This window comes from Bubalus kerabau, chromosome 15, assembly GCF_029407905.1.
Source record: "Bubalus kerabau isolate K-KA32 ecotype Philippines breed swamp buffalo chromosome 15, PCC_UOA_SB_1v2, whole genome shotgun sequence".
Classification (NCBI taxonomy): Eukaryota; Metazoa; Chordata; class Mammalia; order Artiodactyla; family Bovidae; genus Bubalus; species Bubalus kerabau.
Genome location: NC_073638.1, coordinates 75,553,260 through 75,579,070, shown reverse-complemented (window position 1 = coordinate 75,579,070; position 25,811 = coordinate 75,553,260). Strand labels below are relative to the sequence as shown.

The window sequence follows — 25,811 nt, the reverse complement described above, 5'->3', positions numbered from 1 at the left end:
GAGCAGTTTCTTCTGGGTGGACAATGCCAGGCTGCTTCAACAACTCCCACTACCAAGATGCCAGACAGGCACTCCCCCTGCCTCCCCCAGGGTGGCTGTGGTTTTTGCTGCTAAACACAGCCAGCCAGGAGAAGGTCTATTACTTCCCCATAAACTGATTTCTCCCCCTTTCCTCTTCCCAGCACCCCTGGGGCTGGGCTGGTGGCTCACCCCGCTTAAACACCCCCGGCTGTTTTTATAGCTCTAACCTCTATCCCAGAAATAGGCAGGGGGTTGGGGATGGAGTTTTCTTGTTTTCTCCTCTTCCTTCTTCCCTCCCCCACCACTCCTCCTCCTTAGAAATGCAGCCCGCTTGTTTTATAGGCTGAGGTTTGTAAATGCCTTTGGACTTGAAAGGAAAATTTATATCCAAACCTTAAAGATAAATACACCACTGACTGTAAACATGGCAGCTACCAGAGAGGAGCTCTGAAACCTCAGCCTGCAAAGAATCACTCCTCCACTGCACACCGGTCCGTGAATATCAGTTAAGAAGCTTCTGAGCGCTAGGCTCAGTGCTCAACGGAGATGAATAAGGCCTTCTTCCCTCCTTCCCTCCCTTCTAGCCGCCTTGTTGAACTCTTCTGTTACCAAACATAGCGACGTGTTCTGGGTCCATAGGAGTAAAAAGAGAACAAACGTGGCCCCTGCCTTGTGGCCCCAGATGAATTCAACATCTGCAAGAGTTGAAAGAAACAGAGTCAAAGACACAGAGTGAAGATGAGTAGCAATGTAGTCTGATAAACACCACAGTTAGGCTCCGGGCTGGCAATATTCTATCCTCCTTTTCAAGCCTTAGTAAAGGTTGGTCGAACTTCTCTCAGGGCTGAGAGAGTACTGCTGGAATGGAATTCTGATACAGGAACAGCGGTGGAGTAAGAATTATAGCTCTTTGCTCAAAGCTGAGTTTGTCATCTCCCTGATGTCTCCAACTTTCTCTTTCCCCATCCTTTGAGCTCCCACTGTTTTTCTTAGCAGCCTCAACAATCTCCCAGCCACCTCATCACTTCTGCTGCTGCTCCTCCCCAATTTGTTCCAAAGTCCTATAGAGTCTTCCCATGGCTTCCTGCGTTTGCCCCCTTTTCTCTACCCCAGCCTCCCTGCTCTACCTGACATCTGCAGGTTCTATTGCTTGGATCTCTGCAGTAGCCAGAGGTCTCCAGTCTCTCACCTCTTCAGTCCACCCTCTGTAGCTCTGTCAGAGCAAGTCCGCCTTGACCATTGGCTTGATCCAAAACTTTCAAAGTCTCCCTACCCTCCAAAAGGTGGAACAATTAAGTCCAAACTCAGCATTCAAGGACTTCTATAATCTGATTCCAACTTACCTTTACAATTTAATATTCCACTACTCCTCTACATGTTGCCAGAACTGTCATCAAAAGAGATGATTCCTTCTTTGCTTAAAATATATACCCCATGCTTTCCCACATCCCTGTGTTGCCAAATGCTGCCCCGCCACCTGAAATGCCGTCCCCCAACCCCAGTCCTTCAAGGCCACCTCGACGAAGGCTTTGCTGACACCTCTTTCCCTTTTATCCTCTTGAAAATCCTTAACTATCCTTGTGGATTTTGCTTCTGGCACCATTCATACCCAATTTCACTGTCACAGTCTGTAGTTACCCCCTTGCTTTTCTTTCTTAAAAAGACAGTCTGTTATTTTATTGCACAGATTTCATTTTTTTTAAATTTATAGTTGATTGACAATGTTGTGTTAGTCTCAAGTGTACAGCAAAGCAGTTCAGTTATATATATAGTCAATATTATGAGGCTGAATTCCTAGGGGCAGAAATGTGTCTTATGGACTAGTGAATACCTTTTAATACCTAGTAGGGTCCAGAAAACACCAGGGTCCCAAAGAATGGGTGGCTAATGAAATTACACTGTTCCTATCTCCATACACTGTCCTCCCTACTTTCCCCTACCATCAAGAAGTTGGTGTACCAGTTGCCCATAGCAGCTCAATCTCAAAGTAATAGCATTTTTAAATGATTTACAAAATAACACTAAAAATGTTATTTCTTATTAATTAATGTTTGAATAATAAGATGAAATGTATAAACAACAATAATTAAATCAATAGGTTCATGCATACTCTGGGTGGGCGGGGGTGCTCCCCTAATAAAATCCTCTGTGTAATTTTCCTCTCTCCATTTTCTCTTCTCTCCCACTATTTTGAGGATCAGACTAGACAAACTGAGGGCCCCTACCTCCCAGCTAGATGCTAGGGTTCTCCCTAACCTGTAGCCCCATCTGTAGACCCCCAGTGGCCTCTCTTCCAGGTTCTTGAACCCACCTGAAAGAAGATGTGTGTGTGTGTGTGTGTGTGTGTGAGCAATGCTCATCCCCTAGCAGGTCCTTCCTGGGGGTGCTGGCAGGGGTGGGGCAGTCCTGACTTCAGTCTCTATTCCTCCAGATCCTTGACTCCTGCTTTGGCCCCTGTAATCCATTCTCCATGCAGCAGCTAGAGATTTATTTAAAATGCAGATCAGAACCTGGCAGTCATGCTTTAACCCCTCTGCAGGTTTCTCATTGTGCTTATTTTAAAAAAAAATTGTTTTTGGCCATCCCATGGTAGCACGTGGGATCTTAGTATCCTGGCTAGGAACGGAACCCACGCACCCTGCATTGGTGGCACAGAGTCGTAACCACGGGACCACCTCATTGCGTCTCATTGCGCTTAGAATAAACCCAAACTCTTCAAAGACTACGGCCTTCCCACGTGTGACTTTATCCCCTAGTCTTGCTCCCTACTCACCCAGCCACATCAAGCTTTGCTTCTCTGAGTCCCTGAACACATCCCAAGGCCCCTGTGTTTGCTGTCCCTCTCCAGGAGGGTTCCTAACCCATCAGAGACCCTGGGGGTCTCCCAAGGGTTCCCCGCATCTACTTCTTTCTCCACTCACCGAAGGACCTCCCTCCTTTCTTAATGAGGAAACTCCCAAGACCTACATGGGAGTTTAGTTTAGTCCAACTGCCTGCTAGCAGACATGGATGCACCAGTCAACAAGCCAACGCAGGAGCACACAGAGACAGACATAGACAAATAATAAAAAGAACTGTGAGTTAGGGGACTTCCCTGGTGGTCCAGTGGTTAAGACTCTGCGTTCCCAATGCAGGGCGCCCGGCTTCAATCTCTGGTCAGGAAACTAGATCCCATACCGTGCAGCTAAGAGTTCACAGGCCTCAACTACAGATCCTGCATGCTACAACTGAAAAAAAAAAAATGATCTCCATGTCGCACCTGAGACCTGGAGCAATTAAATAAATAAAAAGAACTGCGAGTTATCCTAAGTTTTGTGGAGGAAGCAAAGAAGGACTGCAGAGGAGAATAGTAATCTAATATTTTCTTTCAGAGAAGGCCTTTCTAAGGAAGTAATATGTAGTTTCAGATTTTAACTGATGATTGTGGAAATTTTCAAATATATACACACAGAGAATACCGCAGTGAATTCTCATGGACCAATCACTCAGCGTCAACAATCCCGCCGTCCTTATTCTGACACTATTTAAAAAATAAATAAATAAGCATGTGTAGCTGAAAAAGTATCAGACTGGGGGGCGGGGGGGCTCAGAAGATCTGAGTTAAGGTCCTGGTGCTGCGCTTGACCGGAGAAGGAAATGGCACCCCACTCCAGTACTCTTGCCTGGAGAATCCCAGGGACAGAGGAGCCTGGTGGGCTGCCGTCTATGGGGTCACACAGAGTCGGGCACGACTGACACGACTTAGCAGCAGCAGCTGCCCTTGACCAGCTGTGTGGCCTGAGGCTGTAGGTCAGGCCCCGGCAGCCCCCAAAAGCCAGGTGGGGTCCCTGCATGGTTGAGAGCCATCGTGGCCTTCTGGAAATCTCCTTTCCCAGGAGACAGCCTTCCCTGAAAACACTTGCTTCTGGTGGGGAAAGCTCTGCAGCTGGCCCTGATTTAGGATCTGACAGCAGGCACCCTCTTCCAGTCCTGGGAAGCCGCCCTTTTGGGGAGGGGACCACACGTGGCCTGGGGGATATCTGGTCCAAGTGGGGAAACCAGAAACATCCACAGGCAAGAGTCATCCAGAGTCCTGCTGGACAGCCCAGGAAGAGCCCCCCTGGGGAGATCAGTTTCAACACTATGCAAATAGAAGCCCATCAGTCAGTTGGGAAGGGCCCTGGACAAGGCGGCTGGTTCTCTCACAGGTTAGAGGGGCTGGTTCAGACCCATGCGCTGGTCTCCTGCATTAACCTGGTTTTCATTCACAGGTTGACCCTGCCCCGAGGACTCAGGTGAAAATCAGTTGAGCTAGAGAGGCTGGTTCCAATGCTGGATCCATGGGCTCTGGCGCTTCTGGCGATTCTGGTCACCCCTTGGGACCGCAATTTCTCCATCATCAAAACAGGCATTGTAATTCCCAGGTGGTCAGTCTGAAGACCGTAACTGGAAAGAGAATCTTGAAGCATGTGCACTCGAGAAAGGCTGTTTTGGTGGCAGACACAATGCATGGCTCACAAATGCTCACCAGACCTTCTGATAAATGCAGGGGATGTAGAAGAGCAGGTCTGAAAGCAGCCTGCCAGGGTTCGAATCCTGACTCTGCCATGTGCTGACCATATGAGTGCCGTGTGACCGCCTGGATCATAGCTGGCACATCATAAAGACACAGTAACGCTCCTCTGGATACATGTCTGCAGAGTCGCCTGCCCTGCCTCCCCCCACTGCCTTCGCCCCACTCGCTCACGGTTGTTCTCCCACGCGGTGAGAAACTAATAGATGTTTCTGGAATTGGAATACAATTGAATGCGGGTTGGGAAAACCTAAGGGAAGAATGAACTGGCTGATCTAATAAAACGGCTAAATCCGAGCCTGGCGCTGTGTTGCGGTTGTTATGTGGACCATGGGTGTGGACCGTGCAAGCGCAGTGGGGTGGGGCAGGGGGACAGGCTCCTGGGGCAAAGAAACCCATCTGCCGCACCCCCACCCCGCCCCGACTGGTTTAGTCTGGTTTTCCAAGCGGACGAGGTTCAGGGAGGTCTTGGGCAAGGCTGAGGAATGTTCCACAGGCCCCGTGGGGAGGGGGCAGAGGGGTCTACAGCCTCACAAGGGTTCCATTGTGTCCTCTCCGCACCGGCAAGCCCCACAGTGGCCCGGTCTCTGGGGAGCTCTCAGAAGAACAAAAAGCCGAGGGACGGGAAGGACTGGGGGTCTACACTGGTTGGGACGGAGCCTGGGAGAGGGGGCAGGGAGGGGGCGCCATATGCCAAGTCACAGGGGCCAGGGTGGGAGGTGGGGCGTCCCTGCACTGGGGTCCCCTGGTCGACCCCAGTCTCCCTCAATTCAGCGAGGGATGGGAGAGCCTAGAAAAGCAGGAGACGGCCAAGCCCAGACGGGGCTGAATAAAAGTCCTTTATTTGTCTTAATATCCCTAAATGCACAAACTTGAAACCCTAAACCCTCCCTATTTCTTTTGGACGTGGCTGTGCCTGGCAGAATTCTCCCTCTTGCCTGAGCTCCTGACCAAAATTATACCAGCTTCCTGTTTAAAACTCTCCGATTCCATGGGCTTCTGAGATGCTCCGCATTAGCTCCAGGATGGCTGGGGGCAGGGCAGGGCAGGGGGTGGGCTTCCCAGCCAGCTAACAATGCAGACACCAAACTGGGGGCTCCCCCCACCCTCCCCCCAACCCCCCTACCATCACTGTGGTTTGGCCAGGGTCTGGGATGGATGGGGGAGGGTACCAGCCCCTAGCAGGATAGGGTAGTGGTCAGGCTGGGGGAGGGGCACACTCTGAGACCTTCCAGTGACTACCTGCTGATTCGGCTACTTTCCAACCTTGGGACCTGAATCCTCCCAAGTCTTGCATTTGAAAAACCCTGATGCTTGGAAAGATAGAAGGCAGGAGGAGAAGGGCACGATAGAGGATGAGATGGTTGGATGGCATCACCAACTCAATGGACATGAGTTTGAGTGAACTCTGGGAGTTGGGGATGGACAGGGAGGCCTGGTGTGCTGCATGCAGTCCACGGGGTGGCAAGGAGTTGGACACGACTGAGGGACTGCAATGAACTGAACTGAAAATGAGGATGGCGGAGATAGTATCCAAGTCCCAGGGCTATTCCGAGCTTTCAGTGAGAGATGCCTGGGAACTACTCACAACGGCGCCTGGTCCAGGGTGTGACTGAGTAAGGAATGGCCATTATTATGATGCTAATGATGGCACCCTCTTCTGAATAATCCTCAACCTCAGGGAGTGATTTCCCAAGAGCCAAGTGTGGGAGGGCACCGTGCCCCTTGACCCTCTTCAGCGACAGCCAGCGATTGAGCAGATACGAGGGGGGGCCCTCAGCCAGCAAAGCCTTTCTTGAAGTGTGTTCAGATGTTAAGTGCATCAGCAATAAAAGGCCCTGTGATCGGTGAAGTCTGGGAAATGCTGGCTTAACCCAAGTTAAATAAGATCTTTTGTGAGGGACTCATCAAAGTCTTTGTTGGGCCCAATCTGCATCTCGCATCTCCAGAAAGGGAGGCAGAATACACACTCTGCTTCACAGTCCTTTAGAGCGGAGGGTGAGCGTTCTGTGTCACCCACTGGGGGGAAGGCCGGATGCTGCCGCACCCTTTCCTGCTTCATTTATCCACAGGCTCCTGCCTTCATGTGCTCTTTCTCCTCCCTCATTCACATCCGCGCTCCATGAACCAGTCATGGGAACCTCATCCCACGAGGCCCTGCCCAAGAATCTTTTTGTCTTATTAGGGAGACCTGCAGCTATGTCTATCTGCTCCCCTATTTTTGATAATGGCAGGACTCTTCTCCTGGAGGCTCAGGTCCAAACTCCCAGCCACTTTCTATCCCTCCTGCCCCTCATCCCTCCCACCCCCTCCATCAGCAAGCCCTACTGGATCTACCCCAAGATATGTCCCGACTTTAATCGTGGCTCACCGTTTCTAACTACTACTGCACTCGTCCCAGTCCCTGTCATCTCTCGCCCGGATGCTATCATTGCCTCCTCACTGATCGTCCAGATTCCCTCTAGCCCCACCGGCCTTTTCCCCACAGTGGTGGTTTAGTCGCTAAGTCGTGTCCGATTCTTGCAACCCCATGCACTGTAGCCCACCGGGCTCCTCTGTCCGTGGGATTCTCCAGGCAAAAATACCCTGGAGTGAGTTGCCGTTTCCTCCTCCAGGGGATCTTCCTGACCCAGGAATTGAACCCGGGTCTCCTGTATTGCAGGCAGATGAGCTAAATGCAATCAGACCATGCCACCACCCCCCTGCTGCAAACTGTCGAATGGCTTTCTCTCTCACTAAACCAAAGCCTTTGCCTTCTAAAGCTTCCCATGATCCTGCCTCACCCACCAACTTGCATGCAATTCACCCTGCCACTCATTGTCCTGCGGCCTGGTTGGTTTCCTTTCAGGTCTCACCCCAGGGCCTTTGCACTTGCTGGTCCCTCTTCCTGCAATGCGCATCCTCCGGAACTTCACGCGGAGGTCAGGAGTCCGCCTAGCCATCCACCTTCGCGAGGAGACCCTCTCTGACGGCTCCATGCCAAGTAGCCCGTCCCTCCTGATGGTCAGAGGTGCTGCCACAGTCCCGTCTCCTTCCCAGCACTACCTCCACTGGAAACTTTTGTGTTTAATTTGTTCCCATGTTTCTTTTCTCTCTCCTTGAACTAGAAGGTAGGAAGCTCCGAGGGCAGGAGATCGCCTTAGGCGTTGTTCTAGCCTCAGTATCTAGCGTAAGACCTCGCCACTGCAGGTGTCCCAGCAACATTTGCTGATGGGGTGCGTGAAGAGAATGCTCAGCAGACGGCGGCGAGGACAGTCACTGGCTCACATCATTGCCAAGGATGAGCCTGGTCCTGGCCCAACTGAGAAAGTACTCCTGCACGTCATCACCCACAGGCCTGATGACAGGGACTCAGGCTCGAAATCCTGGGCAAACAACCAGAAGCCTGCCCCACCTGGAGAGTTGTAGCTGAGGCCAGGTATGGTGGCAAGCACTGAGCTAGGCACTGTTACATACTGGAGGTAAGTTTAAAACCCTTCACATCAACACTGAGAAGTAGGTTTCATCTCTCTAATTATAGCTGAGGTCACATAGCCAGTCTGTAAAGCAGGGGATCAGTAACAGATCTTTCCGTCTAAAATGGAGGAATGAATGAATGAATGAATGGAACTTCTAACTGCCAAAATGCGGAGGGAAACAGTGGTGGCCAAAGCCTCTCCTCCTCTCCCTTCTTACCCCTCAACCTCCCCTCAGCCCCTCCTCCCCTATTCCTTAACACCCACCCCACATCAGGGAACAGCAGGGCTCAAATGTCCAGAGTCTGGTTTGTGAACTCACTGGCCTTGAGCCTCACGAGGAGTCAGCTTCTTGGAGCCTCTGGGTTCTCATTGGTAAAATGGGCAGAGTGAGCCTTGCTTTGTCTGCTTCCTGGGTAGTCGTGAGAAATCAGATGAGCCAATCGTGCAACGTGCTCAAGAGATGGTCATTCTTAGAGCCCTCCTCGTGGCCTTAATGAGCAGCATCTCCCAAGCGCATCCTCGTTAGAAGGGATGCCAAGGGTAAAGCTTATCCCTAAAGACAGATCCTCCCATGGCAGAATGTCAGGTCTGGTGACACCTGGAATGAGATGAGGGTATTACTTGTGGGGCAGGGGTGTATCCTTGGCACCCCCAAAGCTGGTAACAGAAGAAACCCACCTGGTGGCCCTGATGAAACCCCAGTGATGACCGCACCAAGCCTGTATCTCAAGAGGGACTATTTGCCCTGTAGACTCGGGCCCTGGGACCTAGGGATACACTTGTCAATGAACTGTGTGCTCTTGCTTTCGTTTGCAGCTGGGGCAGGAGCACAGGGGCAGACAGAGGAGGGAAGGTGGGCTCGAGCTCACCCGGGGTGCGCAGGTCTGGGGTTTGTTTGTTGCTGTGTGACTGAGGATACGCCTGCCCCTCTCTGGTCATTATTTTCTCTGTGCACAAACACGAGGGCAAGACCCATCATCACGAACATTCTGCTTAGTCTAGTATTCCAGGTTCCACTGTAGGCACCATGAACGAGCCACCCCTGCAAGAGCGCCAGCAATACAATTCAAGAAGGAGCAGCCCAGCCTAAAACAGGGGGCTCAGCCCCCCACAGGACACTGAACCCTGGGCTGTTGCTTTATACCTCCTGGTATGAACCCAGAATACTTCTCCAGGGATGGTGGAGGAACCCATGGGGTGAAAGTGGGGAACAAGAGAGGACTCTGACGTCTTTTCCCTGCGAATCAGCAGAAAACCTAAAAACCAAATCTCCCATTCGTGCTTCCTCCACTGCGAGAAACGCACACCTCCAGCCATTTGCTGGTGAACTCTGAAGCATGAGCATAAATAATTAAAATGAAATTACAGTTGTCAAAATAAATGAGCATAGAACCAGGAGCTTCCTCCTTGCCATCCCGTGAGTCCTTAGTTGGCTGTTCTGCAAAAGCTGATGATCACAGGCAAAGGGTGCCCTGGGCCCTGAAACCGTGAGAGGTGGCTGCGATGTGGGACGGGCCCCAGGGCGATGGGCCGGGGCGTGGAAAAGGATTAGCAGGTGTATATGCAGCTGTGGCAGAACCTCGCAGTTTGGGGTGGTCAGTGGCAGTGACAGATCGGGTCTGTGAGCCGTGACTCCACATTCAGCAGGCCCAAGGGCAATGGTTCTGGCCAGTCCTCATTCACTGCAGAGCCCCAGAACACCCTTGGAGCAAGTCTGCTGTGGGCTCTGGGCCCGGAGGCGGTCCCACGTGCCTCCACTAAGGAAGCAGATGCATCCTTAGGCTCCAACCACCTGGGCACTAATCAGATTCTGAGACTGATTCCTCCAGGGGTCTGGTGAGAGAGTCCACCTTTCTCCCTGCTCTTAGAGCAGAGGCCTGGCCCACTAGAAGTGCAGGACTCAGAAGGTGGCAGTTCCTGGGTGTGAACTCACTGGATGTTTGCTGCATGTCTGATCCTGGCTACCACCCTTGTCTGCTTGAACTAATGCCTCCTACCCAGTTTCCGGGGCCTCTGCCCTACTGTTTGGTAGAATGAATGAATGAATAAGGAGAGGCAAGGTTATCATTATGCCCATTTTACAGATGAGGAAGCTGAGGTTTAAAGAAATGATCTGGCTCATGCTTACTGGGAGAGGTGAGATGGGACTGTGGATTTCCTTCAGATAGGAAGACTAAAGGGCAAGCGTCTTAAACATATCTGATGCCAATATCAGGACTAGGGGACTGGGCGGTGGTGTCTGCTGGATGATGCCAAACATCTCCCACAGTGAGGAAAGAGGGGTCCCAGAAGAGAAGCAGGTGCTATGAAGACAAGAACTGACTTGGTATGCTGAAGGAACCCAGGGAAACCAATATGACTGGAGCAGAAACAGCAAAGGGGAAGGTTGGCAGGAGCCCGCCCACAGGATGGGCTTAGATCTTACTTTAAGTGTGATGGGAGAATTCTAGGGGGCTTCCAATGGCAGATGGGGCAGCAGTTCTTAGGGGGCAGGCCTGGATAATAACAATTTCTGCCCCAAGCCAGTTATGACCCATCTTTCGTGCATCAACCAAAGTGGCACCACTGACGTCCATTGATTCAGCTAATAAATATGAATGATCATAGAGAGCATTTGAGTTATGATGAGATGGAAGGATGGCATCACTGATGCCATGGATATGTACTTGGGCAAACTCTGGGAAACGGTGAGGGACAGGGAGGCCTGGCATGCTGCTGTCCATGGGGTCGTGAAGAGCCGGACACGACCGGATGACTGAACAACAGTAAGCATGTACTAAGCTTCTACTGTGTGCCAGGTACTATGCTGAGGACTGTCCCATATGATACATTCATTCTCTCATTAAACCCTCATGCCTATCCCATGACACAGTTTTACATGCAACATGATTTACTTTACAATAACACACAGGTGACTCTTGGTACTTTCTCATTTTACAGATGGAGAAACTGAGGCTCCAATGGTTAAGTAGCTTGTCCAATACCCCAGCCACTGGCAAAGCCAGAACTTGAACCCATGTCTGTGTGAGCACAGAGAATGAGTCCTTAATACTAACCACCACTGCCTCCCCGCCCCCGAAGAGACACACACACACACACACACACACACACACACACACTTTGGGTTTTAACTCTCTGGGAACTAGGAAGACTGTTGAGGGGTGGAGCTCATAGTGGGTTCCAGTTTCTCAAACAGAACTTGACTGTGGCTCTTTCTCTTTGGTCCTCTTGCCGCTCTGGCCCATGACATGGGGCGCCAGGGGAAGGAGGCCCGCTTCTCCCTCCTGTAATGGCTCACGTTCGTTGCTGGATAACGCAATCAGAGCTCAAGGATTAATGGACTTGGCTCTGGCTTTCAAGTCCCACCCGCTGACAGATCGCCTAATTCCCCCCTTTCCTGAACCTTTCAGAAAAAAATGCAGGCAGCTTGCTTATCTTGGTGTGGGGTTGCCGTGGAAACCGCATCCCTTGTGAGACGCACTGTCATAACATTTCAGTCCTGCTCTGAACACTTAAAGACACAGCCTCCTCCTCTTTGGGGCCTCAGTCCACGGGCACTCGTCAAGTGGTTGGGGAGCGGGTAGGGGGTGAGTGTGGCCGGAGGTGAAGAAGGAGGAGGACCCCTGGCTTTGGAAATGTCGGCTCCCATCCATCTAAGGCTTGGGGTCACCTAGTGCCTGGCAAGTTGGGTTCAGAGAACATTCTTTAAGTGGCTTCTAGTCTGGGTAACGGGCTCTGCTTGCGTTATCTGTGATGAATCCCACCATCTGCCCCATGAAGTTGGCAGAATTATGAACCCCATTTTACAGAAGAGGAAACTGAGGCTTGAGGAGGTGAGGTCATTGCAGAGGCCACTGTGGCAATGCTTTGGGTGACCGAACATCCTGGTTTTAGCACTCAAAGTCCCGCGTCCCAGGAAACCCCCTGGTCTCTGGCAAGCTGGGATGGTGGGTTCATCTCCTGTGCGTTTGTTTCTAATGCCTATACCTATGACTCTCCTTCACATCCCAGAGATGCTCTGCTCCCCCTGCAGACAGTCAGAAGTGCTCTGAGCCACCCTCCTCTGCACTGGGGACAGGAGGGCAGTAGGGTGGGGTGTGCTGAGCCAACAGCCAACAGGAAAGCCCGGTTCCCTGGCCTGGGCCTAGGACAAGTTCTGAGCTCCCCTCAGGCTCAAATGGAAGCCACCTTCTGCCAGAGGTTGTCTGGGATCCCCCTGGGTTGACGCCCTCCCCTCCCCTCCCTCATCAGTTCCCCTGGGGGCAGATCCTTAACAAATGACTTGCACAGGCCCCTCCCCTCAGGCTCTGCTCTGGGGACAGCCTGGCCTCAGGCACCCAGGGGTCATGTTGACCTTGGCTCTCAGCCCTTCCCACCCCTCGTGCACCCTGAAAGAGGGCCGTTCCCCACAGTCGCACTCCTCCGATCCTCAGGGCCTTGGCACGTGCCGTTGGTCTGCGCACTCAGCTTGGCATCTCTTTCCCAGGCTGCTTCCCCGGGGCTGAGGTCCACGTACCCTACAAGGGCTGGCTGAAGCATCCCCTCACCCGGGAGGCCTTCCCTGGGCCTGGGCCACCGCTGAAGGGGCTCAGAGGGGCACGGGGACCACCTTGTGGCTACATCACTTCCACCAAAGCCCCAACTTGAAGGGGCTGTCCTTGGTGTCCCCAGGGCAGGCACTGAGACGTCCTCTCCGCATCCTCACGTCCTGCTCAGGGTCCATCACTGAGGAAGTGCTAACAAACACCTAATGAGCAAATGCAGGTGCACTTAGGCAGCACACAGTCTGTGCCAAGCCGTCGGTCAGACAAGCCGCATGGTCCTCATGACACGTGCAAGATGCTTGGGCTCCCTCCCCGGCCTCCTCACACTTGCTCCCCCACGCATGACCCCAGCCCTGGAAGGCCAAGCCCCTGATGCCTGCGGTTCCCCTCTCTGCAGCCCTCTGTATCACAGAAGCCCTGGGCGTGTTCCCTCACTTCCTCTGGTCTCTGCTTAAACATCCCCATCAGAGGGCTCTCCCCAGCCCCTCTATCTCCTCTATTGCAAACAGCATCTTCCATCATTGCTCACTGATTTTCTCACTACCTGAAGTACGTATTTGTTTATGTATAATATGAGTCTACAATAAGTATATATTTAATGACAGGCATACAGTTAAATAAATACGATGTGTATAACCTATATATTGATTCACATTGACCACATATTTAGTTGTCTGTCTCTCCCACTAGAGTATAACGTCCAGAAGAGAAGGACCTTTGTTCACTGCTAGAATCCCAATACCCAGAGCAGTGGCTGCAGCACACTGTGAATGCTCAACAACTACTTTTGAATGAACGAATACAGTCTTAGCCCCTTAGCAGTCGGTTGACTGCTGAGAAACAGTCCTTCGATGTAAGTGCCGTTACACACTGAAGCTCACCGGGTGAGATGACTTGCCCAAGGCCACACAGACCGAGGACACCCTGACTCTACAGCCCTGGGGCCCAGCCTTGACCATGAACCCTCGCCAATACCACCACACCCCGCATACTGTCCCCAGACCTCTCTACTCTTTCCAGAGCAGACACCCAGACCCTGGTGATGTCTCCTCCATGGCAGGAGACACAGCGGGGACCTGGAGGAGGAGACAGTACACAGAAGGGGTGGCTGGGCCACCTCTGAGCATCTCTTGGTGGCCATGAGGAGGTGCAGCCAGCGAAGCTAGGGACAGGTATTCCTCAGAACAGAAAGTTGCCCCCATCGGCTCTTCAATCACGGCCAAGGCTTCCAGCCTCCTCATGTTGGAGGTCCAGATGCAAACTCTGAAACCTCTTCGGGGGACTCAATATGTTGTTATTAATTGAACATGTGAGCCCCTTAGCTCAAACATTTGAATGTGTATCATTATGAACATGTTTCAGGGATTCCCCCCATCTTCCCCCACCAAAGCAGGAGAAGCAGGGGCCCAATGACACTGGTCCCTTTGCTCAACCCCCAGACCCAGGCTAGAGTCGGCCAATGGCAGAGCAGTGCCAGGGGCATCTCCGCTACCTCGCCTTCCGTCCCTGTTGTATGCTTCAGTAATGAGTCTCTCAGGGGGCAGGATAGACTACCCCAGACCCAGTTTCCAAAAGTTCATGGGGCATGGAGTCGCTCAGAAGGCCTCATACCCAGCTTGGGGCTGCTGCTTGCCTCGACGCGGGGACCAGAGTAGGCTTCATTTCCTGAGGGCCTGGAGAAGGGGCTCAGGAGAGACCTTGCCCTAGATGCTCTAGAGAACTCCCACCTCCAACACAAAGTGCCCTTCCTAAGGGGATCCACGAGAGGAAGCCACTTGAGGCTGACTCCATCGCCGGGCCACCCTGTCCTAGCTCCCGCTGTGCACCCGGCCCCACGCTGACCTGTCCTCTCGCCCTGTGAGCTAGCTTCCCTCGGTCCCACTTCCCAGATGAGGATGTCGAGGCTCAGGGGGGAAGTGCAGGGCTCTACACCTCGTGGTGTCCCTGTTCGGGGTACCTCACTCTGCTTGACCAGGTTCCAGGTATCTGTAGATGTCTGCTATCCCATCACCTTTTCTGTTCTCTGAGAGCTCAGAGCAAGCATTCACACAGGTGTGTGTGTGTGTGTGCGCGCACACACACACACACACACACATACACACACAGCCAGGCACCTTCCTGGCCCACAATAGCCCAGCAGTGAAGTTATTGCCCAAGTGACGGGTCAAGGGCTATGAGTCTATGATGCCTGAGGTCCCGGACTCAGGGGCAGGATAAGGACATTCTCATGATGGGTGTCCTTCTGACACCTCATAAAATCCAAGAGACCTTGCTCCCTGGAATACCAGCCAGCATCACCCCAGACCCCCAAAGCACTCACCAAGGGGCTGTGGCATGGGGTGAGGGCTCCTGAAGGCGTCTTTCTGGTCCATGCACAGTTCCACAGACAAAGACTGGGCGGAGGGAGCCAGAGCTACATTTAAACACGGACTATTATTGTTTTTCCTTTTCCGATGCTTGCAGTGTCCTGCTGACAGACTATGAAAATAAAGATTCATTTCCCACTGATCTGGGGTATTTTTTTTTCTTTTCATTCCACAAATACCGTATTTCTGGGTTTCTGGCACACACTCCACCCCTGGCTTGCTCCTGAACCAGCAGCACTAATCTTGAAGGCTCCTTGTGAGCACACCTCTCTCTGCCGTATGACAGCCCCGCTTTTTGTCTCAGCAAATTCCTAAAAGCCCCCTGTGAGGTACCATTGCCCACCTGTGTCAGACGGCGAGACCGAGGTCCAGAGAGGGTAAGTAACATTTCTTAGGCCACACAGCAAGTTTACAAACGAACAGACAAATCGTGGAAAGCTTTTTTCTTAGTAGATATAAAAGCCAATAGAGCTATTTTCCTTCTCAAGGCTCCAAATTGGACAATTTAATTCTGGCGGCGATGGCTAAAGAGGGGAAGAATCCTGTAAGCCCTGCAACTGGGTGATTTTTTTTTTTAATTTCCCCGCCCATGACTTATTTTTGTTGGGAAGTGAGAACCTCAGCTTTTCTGCCGAACCCAGCCCTGCCTCGTGTAAACATTCATAAGCTGTGAAAAGAATTCATTGATGAATTTATACAGCACTCTCTTATCCCCGGGAGAATGAAACCCAGCCACTGACACGAGGGTGGTGGGACAAGGCTATTGCACACCGAATACCCACATGTCTCTCTCCTCTCATCGCTGTTCTCATCACTCTCTGGATGCCCAGGCGCTCTGCACAACCTCGTCTGCAGAAAGGCAAAGGCAGCCGGACACCTGAGTTCTTCCTTCCTCTTGCTCTCTTCTCTGCTTGGAGCAGAGGGGAGGGAATTCGTGTAGAAATCAACTCTGACACATGACTTCCTCAATCCTGGCTGGCTTCTCCAGTACAGGAGAAATAAAGCCAGTGATAAGCTGCCACCAGCTCTTGTCGAACACCTCCCTTTGGAGGAAACCCCTCCTCCAAACTGCACGGGCCACTGTGGCCGCCACTGGCCACACATGGCTATTAAATTTAAATCAATAAAACGTAAATAGAATTAAAGGGCCCGGGAGCGAAGTTCTGCTTTGCCAGGTCCAGTCAATGACCCAATGCATACAGAGTGGAGCAGAGCCGGGGAACCTCTGGACAAAGGGAGCACTATTAATGGTATAAACCACCTTGCCAAAGCCACAAATATTTTGTGGAAAAATACTCACAGAGGGCTACACTGTGTGCCAAAACGCAGAAGAGGCATTTGAGAGGAAAAGCTGGCTTCACGGAGTGGTGGGGGGTGGGAGACACATACCACCAGGAGGAATTTTTTTTTTTTTTTCTTTCGGTCAGAGAAAAAAAAAAATCACCTATCTTTCTTCCTTTTTAAAAACTGCAGGAGTGGGACTGGGAGACTCTGTAAGGCTCCCCCTGAGAGTAGAGCTCTACCAGCATTTGCTGGATGAATGTATCAATGAAGAGAAAATATTAAAGTAACGGATGTGGAAAAGTCATAAAAAAAAAAAAAAAAAAAGGCTAGAAGGGGATAAATACAAAATCCGGGCTGGGAAGAGACTGGCTCAGGTCGGGTGAAGCCTCTGCTGTTTCTGGGTTGGGGCGATGGGTATTCACGTGTTCAATGTATTGTTATAATTGATCCCCTGCACTTATTTGACAAATATCCTCTGCATCCCAATGTTCAACAGACGCATTCACACGTGAGATATACCAAGATTCTAAAAAACATCTAAATTTTAGACCTAATCCTGCCCATGTTTCACAAGACGCTTTGTCTCATTATCATAGTTGGGGATGATTAAAATCAACATAGATATTTTTAATGATACCTTTTATTTATACAACACTGCACATTTTTATAGCATTCACCACTTTCTTCCATTATTGGGCTTAAAATTTAGGAGGAAGAAATGTAGCCATCGTAGGGCAGGAAATGCCAGAAACCAGATCTGCCTTGTCCTCGTGACTCTGCCTCTCATCAGCTGTGAGACTCTGAAGAAGCCATGGAGTTTCCTGGAGCCTCCGTTTCCCAACTGAGAAAATGGAGGAATGTATTCAGTTGTCTGGGCTTCCCAGATGGCTCAGTGGTAAAGAGTCTGCCTGTAATGCAGAAGACTCAGGTTCAGTTCCTGGGTCATGAAGATCCCCTGGAGAAGGAAATGGCAACCCACTCCAGTATTCTTGCCTGGGGAAATCCCATGGACAGAGAAGCCTGGTGGGCTACAGTCCATGGGATCAAGAAGAGTTAGACATGACTTCGCAAAAGAACAAGAATAACTTAGCTGTCTAGCATGGCGGGTGGTTGTTAGTTAACCTTCACTGATTGGTGGCAAATTCATTGAGCAATTCTTGCATCCCAGGCTCAGCTCCGAGTGCTGGGGACAGGACAGGGGGTGTGACAGAAGACTTCTCAGCAGCTGCTGTCCCAGATACAGACAGTGGGCAAAGAACGTTATAAAGTGCCTCATTTCATCGAGAGAAATATGCGAAGTGATGGCACGCTGTCCCCAGAGAGCTCTGGCAAAGGGTTCAACAGGTCTGATGGGGGCACTGATGCCTGAACACAGCCTCATCATCTGAAGGCTTGTTGGAATGATAACGGGTTGACATGAATAAAATGGCTTTAGAGAAAACAGGGTAAAGGCAAGAGCAGAAGGCCAACCAGACAGGCCAAGAGCTCGCCTGCACACACCGGATCTGACAAGAGTCCTGCCATACGCTGGCACCGGTTGGTATTAACAATTAACTGCTGCTCTGGGCTCCAAAGTGTCCCCACAGCCCCACAGCCCCTCCCCAGCAGCTGAAGGAGGGGTGTCTGCTCCCCGCAAGGACCTCTGCGACTCAGCACTCTGACCAGGGTCTACCTTGGCCGGCCAGTACCAGCAGCCACCTGTCATTAAATGCTGGCGTTTTGCCCTTGGGTCAAAGGATGGGGGTGGGTTCCTAAATCGCCCCTCAATCTCTCCCTGCAATGCAGGCTGAGTCCCGACCCCTTCCTTTCCATCCAAGCCCCCGTGATGAGTCAGCCTCCACCTCTCGGGTCCAGGGAAGTTCCACTCAAGAAGGCTTACCTCCGGCGAGTTCTGAAGCGGGAGGCGAGGCCGCTGTGTGAACCGCCAGGAAAAGTGTGTTCTTCCGGAACAGCGTTTGTGAAGGGAGCTCTCGGGGCAGAGCCTAGAGCCTCGCGAGACTTCGAGACCAGTGCGCGAGCACAAGCTTTTGAGTGGCAGGGGGCGGGGTCTTGAGGCCACCTCCTGGGTGCTGGGACTTACCCTGTGGGTGCTGCAAGTTCAACAGGGTTAGACTTGCGTTTCAACAGAGAGCACCCTGGCTGCTAGGCGAATGGGATCTGTAGGACCTCGTAGGGTGGGGCAAGTGCCAGGTAGACGCAAGTCCTCATAAAATGGCTGTGGTACATCCTGGGCACACGTGCTGTGATTCTCTTCTTCTGCTCTGTGGATTTCCGATTCACTTTTCTTAATAGAAGTAAGTTTTAAATTTTGGTGAAGTCCAATTCGTCCATTTTTCCTTTCACGGTTCCCATTTTTTCTGTCCTGTCTCAGACGTCTCTGCCCACTACAAGACTGTGAAGCTGTTCTGTCAGGCTGTCTTCCAAAAGTTAAATAATTCCTTTAACTCAGTAATAAAAAAACAATCCAATAAAAAATGGGCAAAAGACTTGAATGGATAGTCCACAAAAGAAGACATTCAGATGAAAGATGCTCAACTTCACTAGCCAAACAGGAGAGTACACATGAAAAGCCTAAGGAAATAATGTCACACAACTATAGAATATCTAAAATCGAAAAGCTCTGTTGACCATACAAAGTGTTGAGCAGGCTGTGGAGGAATTGGAACCCTCAGACACAGCTGGTGGACGTGTGAAATGGTACAAGAACTTTAGAAAACAGCTTGGCACTTTCTCTTAAGTTAAACATACACTCGCCCTCTAACGCAACCATTCTACTCCTGAGTATTTACACATGAGAAAAGAAAGCGGGAGTCCACACAAAGACTTGCACTCAAATGTTCATAGGAGCTTGATTACATAATAGTCCAAAACTGGGAACATGCAAATGCCAATCAAAGGATGAATGTATAAACAAGATATTGTGTATACATAAGATAGAACATTGTGCAGCAGTACAAGTGATGAGCTCCCCACATAGCTCCCAACAACAGAGATGAATTTCCGAAACATCAAGATGGTTAGAGAGCATCACTGACTCAAGGAGCTCAATGAACTTGAGCAGACTCCAGGAGATGGTGACGGACAGGGAAGCCTGGCATGCTGTAGTCAGTGGGGTCGCAAAGAGTCGGACACAACTTGGCATCTGAACAACAACAACAACAAGCTGAGGGAAGGAAGCCAGACACAAGAGTGCAGATTGTGTGATTCCATTTATAGGAAGTTCTAGAACAAAGCTAACCTACAGTGATACAAAGCAGAGCCATGGTTGACTGGAAAGGGGCCTGAGGAAACTCCCCGGGCTGATGGGAGAGTTTCCTGTCTTGCTGGGAATTCGGATGTATGGAACACTTTAGATCTGAATGTAAACTGTACCCCAATAAAGTTTCTAATTCTTTGTGGCTGGGGCGGGGAGGAAAAAGTTGCTGGATGAAAGTATATATAATTCCTTCAACTACTGATATTTCATTCATTTGAAAAATAAGTTTACTTATTTATTTATTGAAATGTATTGACATATTTGTTGTTGTTCAGCTGCTCAGTCATGTTTGAGTCTTTGCAACCTCAAGGACTGCAGCACGCCAGGCTTCCCTGTCCTTCACCATCTCCCGAAGCTTGCTCAAACTCACATCTGTTGAGTTGGTGATGCCATCCAACCATCTCGTCCTCTGTCGTCCCCTTCTTCTCCTGCCTTCTGTCTTTCCCAGCTTCAGGGTCTTTTCTAATGAGTCGGCTCATCGTATCAGGTGGCCAAAGTATTTGACATATAACACTGTATAAATTCAAGGTGTCCAGCAAGCTGATTTGATGTATGTATATTGCCATTATAGTGATAGCACCTTTATTATATTACATGATTATCACTTCTTTGTTTTATGTGGGCCACTTTTAAAGTCTTCATTGAATTTGGTACAATACTGCTTCTGTTTTATGCTTTGGATTTTGGCGGCAAGGCATGTGGGATCGTAGCTCCCTGACCAGGGATGGAACCCACATTCCCTGCATTGGAAGGCAAAGTCTTAACCACTGAACCACCAGGGAAGTCCCATCATTTCTTTTTTGAGCTGGGAATAATTAAGATCTAGTCTCCTAGCAACCTCAGTGACTTTAATACAATAGTGTTGTCCATACTCACTACACTGTGCCTTAGCTCTCCAGAACTTGTCTCCTAGTTGCAGGTTTGGACGCTTATCTGACATCTCTTTTATTCTCCCATTTTCCAGAGGCTCCGTAAGTCTGACATTGTTACTAGGCATGCCAGGGACAGGGAAGAGACAGAGGCAAGTACAGGCAAGTTGCTGCAACATCCCATTCCTTCCTCATCCAACAGAGATCTGCTACCCCTACTGCGTGCTATTAGGACCTCTGGAGCAACAAAGGCCGATAAGCCAGCGTCCCATCCATCAAGGGGCTCACAGTCGTTCTCCGTGCGTGCCTGCGTGTGTGTGTGTGTGTGTGTGTGTATCTCACTTCTCAAGAAGTTAGCCAGGGGCTTCCATGGGGGCTAGGTGGAAAAGAATCCACTTGCCAATGCAGGAGACATGGGTTTGATCCCTCATCCAGGAAGATCCCACATGCAGGAAGCCCATGTGCCGCAACTGCTGAACCTGTGGCCCAGGAGCCACAACTACTGAGCCACGTGCCGTGCCTCCTGAAGCCTGTGCGCCCTAGAGCCCGTGCCCTGCAGCAAGCGGAGCCACCACAGTGAGAAGCCCGTGCGTTGCAACTCAAGAGTAGTCCCCACTCGCCATTACTAGGGAAAAGCCTTCACAGCAACGAAGACCCAGCACCGCCATGAGTAAATAAATTATTTTAAAAAATGAAGTTAGCCATCATATTTTCCAATAATCATTTAAAGGTGTAATAATGTTGAAAAAAAACAAAACACAGCCACTAGCCACCTCTTCACTCCCCCGGGCCCTAGGCGGCCCTAACTTCTGAACCTGCATCAAGAAGGCCCAGGGTTGGGGAGGGGCGGGTGGGTCTCTCTGGGGATCTGGAGACTGTGGGCTGCCCTCCACAAGGCCCAACCTTCCGCCATCAGCGAGGTTTCCCTAGCCCTCAACAGGCTTCACTGTCTGCTCCCTAGAGACAGCTAGACTGCTGGGGGGCCCTCCAGTTCAGCCCCCTGATGGCTAAGCCACCAGTTTCTGGCTGCTCCTCCTGCCCTTTGCAGAAACCTCTACAGCAGTACATTTCCTTAATGTGTGTGATAGCTAGTCCTTTCTCAATCTCTTTCTCTTAAAAGAAAAATAGAAACTGACCAACCATGGCTGAAATGTGGGCATTCTGGAGACAGACCCAAAGATCCACCAGGACCCACATCCCCACTTCTCATTCAAAGCCTAGGAAGCTGCAGGTTGCAGGGAGTTTATTTTGCCTCATTTCATCCCTATTTTAAGGAGGGTTTTGACTTTTTTATTGAACTATAATTGATTTACAATATTATGTTAGTTTCTGATGTACAGCAAAGTCATTCAGTTATACATATGTATATTTTTTGTATTTTTTCCACTACGTTTTATTACAGGACATTAAATATAGTTCCCTGTACTGGATAGTACGACCTTGTTGTTTCTCTATTTTCTATGTGGTAGTTTGTATCTGATAATCCAAACTTCTAACTTATCCCTCCCATCCTTTTCCCTTTGGTAACCTTGTTTTCTATGTTTGTGAGTCTGTTCTGTTTTGTAAATAAGTTTGTTTGTGTCCTATTTTAGATTTACATACAAGTGATATCATATGATATTCGTCTTTCTCTGTCTGACTTATTAATACTTCTCTTAGTATGATCATCTCTAGGTTCATCCATGTTGTTGCAAATGGCATTCTTTCTTTCTTTATGACTGAGTAGTATTCCACTGTATGTCTATATATGACATCATCCCTATCCATTCATCTATTAATGGACATTTGGGTTGCTTCCATGGTTGACCGTTGTAAATAGTGCTGCTGTGAACATCGGAGTGCATGTATCTTTTCGAATCAGAGTTTTCAAGGAGGGTTTTGATGATGGACACAGAAGTCCCCAAGTTAGTGCTCATGGCTACCATCCTCAGGGCCCAGCACTCTTCCTGGGATGAGGCACCATGATTGCCATTTTACAGGTGGGGAAACTGAGGCTCAAGGATGACAGGACATGACCAAGATCACAAAGCTAGCAAGAGGCAGAAACTAGATTCCAAGGTTTCTGGTTTCAAAAACAAGTATCAAGGCCCTATGTCATTTCCTCCTTAACAAATCTCAGAACCAAAGAAATGCCTGGTTCACTGCTATGAGTATGTGCTGGAATAAATGATGGGTACATTAATAAGCGAATGGATGGATGGATAGATGGATGGACTGGTGAATGGATAGATGAAGGATGAATGGATGGATGGATAGAAGGGTAAATGGATGGATGGATGGATAGATGGATAGACGAGTGGATGGATGGATGGATAGATGGGTGGATGGATGGATAGATTGATGGATGTGTGAAACAGGAGGAGTCAGGACACTTGCCTCACAGGGCAGTTGCACTGGGTCCAGGCTTATTCTCTGACTCAACCTTCCCACTCTCCCTGGAGCCCTTGCTGGGCTCAGCATCTGAGTCAAAAGGGTCCCAGATAATCCAGAGCTCTGCAGGCTGAGAAACGAGCAAGATCATCTGAAAGTCTGGATGTAGCCTGTGCGTGTGTGTGCTCATGAATGGTGGGTCGGGAGGGACTCTATGGAAAGGACAGGGTGCGTATAGGAAGGCTGTGGGTGGGAAGCGGGAGCTGGGGTGAGTGTGGAGGAGAGGCGTGTGCCAGGATGTGAGGGCATTTGCATGAATGGGTGCGTGTGGAGGTGAGTAGGTATACACAGGCATGTTGGAGGTGTGCACAGGTGTGCGATCAGCACGTGCCCAGGATGGTGAGCATGAAGGCGTGGGGCTGGCAGGTGCGTGTGCCCACCAGAAGCAGTTGAAGGCAGTTTGTGTCTTAACAAGGCCACGGTGCAGACTCTCAGGGTGATCGATTTCAACCACAGCCATGATCCCAAAGCCTCCCAGCCTGGGAACCTCGCTGCCTCCCACTACCCCTCCCCAGGATCTGAACCGGCTGGCCTGCCCCACTCCCTCCTGCCTGTCACAGGTTAAGGAGGGCCCCTCACTGAATTCAAAAAACACACAGTGCTTTCATTAGCATCTGAGGGTGGCCAGGCCAGGGGAGGCCCTAGACAGTTCTGAAATCTGTGCTCCCATACGGCCTCGTTTCAGAATCCTGAGGGCAAAGGGTTGGTCTTACTGCCCCTGATCTCAGGTAAACTGAGGACACAGCCAGCAGGGCACCCCAGGAGGGGCGGGCTGGGGAAGAATGAGCAAATCTGGGAGGCAAGTGAGCACGATGGAAGGTTCTCCCCATTGAGAAGAGTCCAGAGTCAATTCCAGGGTAGGCTCCCAGGACCGACACACTAGGCCCGGCCTGAGCCGCCCACGAAGTCCCTGGTGGGCAGCCCAGCTCCTCCCTCAAATCAGCAGGACCCAGAGCCCGAGCCGAGGTTCTCACTGCCCAGGCTGATGTGGTGGGCATCTGATCAACCGCCATGAGGAGGCCTCACGAGTGGACCAGGGACCAAGCCCGATGTCCCAAGGGACCCCCATACCCTCTGGCCATTGGACAGGTGGCTGCACAGACTGCCATCTGTCCAGAACAATCCAGGCCAGCCCTGCCCTTGGTCAGAGCTGACTCCAACACTTGAGATTCTGAGAACCACAGACCACAAGACTGTCAGCTCAGACCAGGGGGAGGGGAAGGGGAAAGGAGGCAGAGGGAGGGGAAGGGACGGAGGGGAAGGGAGGGGAGGGGACGGGAAACTCCCTCTTTCAATAGAGGCCATTATTCACCAACTTAGTCCTTGCCACAGGACAAGTGCTCCGCCTGGCTACCTCTGGAAACTGGGCAACCCTGGTCCCTGTCTTCCCTTCTATGTCCCCTCCCTCCCCAGCTCAGAACCAGAAACAACCCAGCCCATCCACATTTACAGCTCCTCCTCCTCCTGCTTCCTTCCACAGGTGCCATGTCTAACCACCAGAAGGTTCCCTACAACCCCACCCCCAGGAAGTGCCGTCCTTCGCACCTCCAAGGCTCTGTGCTCTGGCCTCTGCCCAAGAGACCCTTTCTGCTGGTAAAAAGTCCTTCCAGGCCCAGGACAGGCAACCTTGCTACTGCCCAGCCTTCCCCAGTGTTATACAGACAGATCCCATCTTGCCCATCCCCCTCCCACAGCCACAGGTCTCAAAGCAACTGTTTCCTCCAACAGACACTGCTGTTCTTATCCACAGGCCCCCTTGAGGGGAGGAGCCGGGACAACAGGCGCGACGCTCACCTCAGTACCCCCAGCACCCAAACTCGGGGATGGAATACAGTAGGCGCTCAGTAAGTGTATGGGGGAATCACACTGACGCATCTTCCCGGCTGCCCCTTCTGGAGCTGGTGTAAAAACTTACAAGGGGGACTTCCTTGTCAGTCCAGTGGTTAAGACTCTGCGCTTCCAATGCAGGGATCGCAGATTCGATCCCCACATACAGCCACGGCAGAGCAAAAAGACAAAACAAGCGAAAAAGACAACACGGAATGACAAGCGCAGAGAGGGCTGTGGGAGGCAGGCGTGGGGAACCACAGTGTGATCTGTTAACAGCGGGAGAGGAGACGGAATGAATTCATTTCCTCCCTGTAGTAATTTGCCTGTAAATATTCACAAACCGCGCAGTTTCTCTCAGCCTTCCCATTAAAGATAAACGCGTAAATAAACCAGCCTGCCCGTGGCTTTGCACACAGGCTGCTGTTCCTGTACCCAAGTACCAGGGTTACTATTCAGCTGCTGCAAAGAATCCCAGAAGGTGTCCAGAGTGGGTGACTCAGAGAGCAAGGAGGTGGTAGACAGGACTTGGCACTCCAGAACTGGAGGAGATTTGCCTGCAAGACCCATGGAGGTGTGGACCCAGCAGGCCAGAGCCCAGAACAGGTGGCTTCATTGGCCTAGGTTTGGTTTGATGAAGTGTCCTCCCCACCCTCCAGCCCAGACCCCAGGGGGAGTCCAGAGGTCACACACAGAGAGCCCTCTGTGCTCCAAGTGGATCCCTTGGTAAGGAGAAAAACAAACACCTTCTGTAATGATAGGGATCCATGACATACGGAGAGGGAGCACCGAGGTCACAGACGGACCGATTACTGGAGGGTGATGACCTCTGGGCAGGGGGCCCTGTCAGGGCCAAAGTAGGGCCCCTTATAACCTACCCATGGCTCCCTCTTGATGTACTTCTCTGAGCACCCAAGGAGGGGTAAACACGCATCAGACAATGGCAGGAAGAAAGAGCGGCTCTTTCCTTCTCCCCAGACTGACGGTACAAACTCCTGGGGCACCAACAGGGAGCCTGGTCTGCAAGTGTAGTCCTGCTAACATGCTCAGGCTATGGACCAAATCCTAAAAGCCTGATTAACCTGCACTCACTTAATCAAGTCCTAGAATGACAATGGCAAATCCTTGCATAACACTGTCCTGGACAAGCTCTCTTGCTTTTAATCCTCATGACAACCCTAGGAGGCAGGTCACTACTATCCCC

The 25,811-nt window shown here is 51.0% G+C and overlaps 1 protein-coding gene across 3 annotated transcripts in view; it reads right to left on the bottom strand.

Moving 5' to 3' along the window:
* TSPAN18 (tetraspanin 18) overlaps positions 1–25,811 on the bottom strand; it is a 207,653-nt gene that overhangs the window by 123,382 nt on the left and 58,460 nt on the right. The window contains exons 3-4 of one of the 3 annotated variants that reach the window (XR_008702641.1): positions 18,105–18,315; positions 16,864–17,133 (exon numbers count right to left, since the gene is read on the bottom strand). The exons of 1 other annotated variant lie outside the window; for it this stretch is intronic. The gene's annotated coding sequence lies outside the window, so the exon portion shown is untranslated. Of the gene's footprint in view, positions 1–16,863; positions 17,134–18,104; positions 18,316–25,811 lie in introns of those variants that run through there. One more of the 3 variants, XM_055546938.1, reaches the window with a different exon arrangement.